Source organism: Athene cunicularia, assembly GCF_003259725.1.
Source record: "Athene cunicularia isolate RWA chromosome 3 unlocalized genomic scaffold, athCun1 chr3_part1, whole genome shotgun sequence".
Lineage (NCBI taxonomy): Eukaryota > Metazoa > Chordata > Aves > Strigiformes > Strigidae > Athene > Athene cunicularia.
The window spans coordinates 16,640,039-16,640,655 of NW_020799097.1; positions in this window are offsets into that span (position 1 = coordinate 16,640,039).

Here is a 617-nt window from a genome sequence, read left to right on the forward strand (position 1 = left end):
CCCCCCCCCAATCTAATAGTATAAAACTGCTACATTCACTCCACTGAAAATGTTACTGCAGGGTGCAGTGCAAACTGAGTTCTCCAGTGAAGGATGATGGTCTAAAAATGCCACTACAAGAACTAATGTAGCTAAGCATGTGAAGGCAGAGAAGGATGAGAATTTGATGGCAAAAGGAAATGCTATAGTAAAGTTGAGTGGAGTTTGGATAATCCCTGCTTAACTTAAGAAAGTGAATCCTTAAACCAAACAATACGGTGGCACCTCCTAGTGAAACAAAGCAAACAGGTCCTTTGGGAAAGGAGATCAACCTTAGGGAAATACTTGGACTGCCACTTGCTAATTCAAACCATTAGACTTACTTGATGAGCATGGTGGTGTAGTCAGGGGGTACAAGATGGAGGTTATTCTCATTTGCAGGCAGGGTGGAAGTTAGTAATGCTAGAGCTGCCAAAAGGGAAGTACTTTGCCATTTCCTTACATGTAAGTTCTATCACCATTTCTCCACTTGTGTTCATTCATTTCTTTCCTTACTAAATCAATTCTGCTCTATACTGTCTGAGCGCTTGCACACTGAGATGTTCTGCTGAAGGATGGGGATCCAAGCACTGGGACTA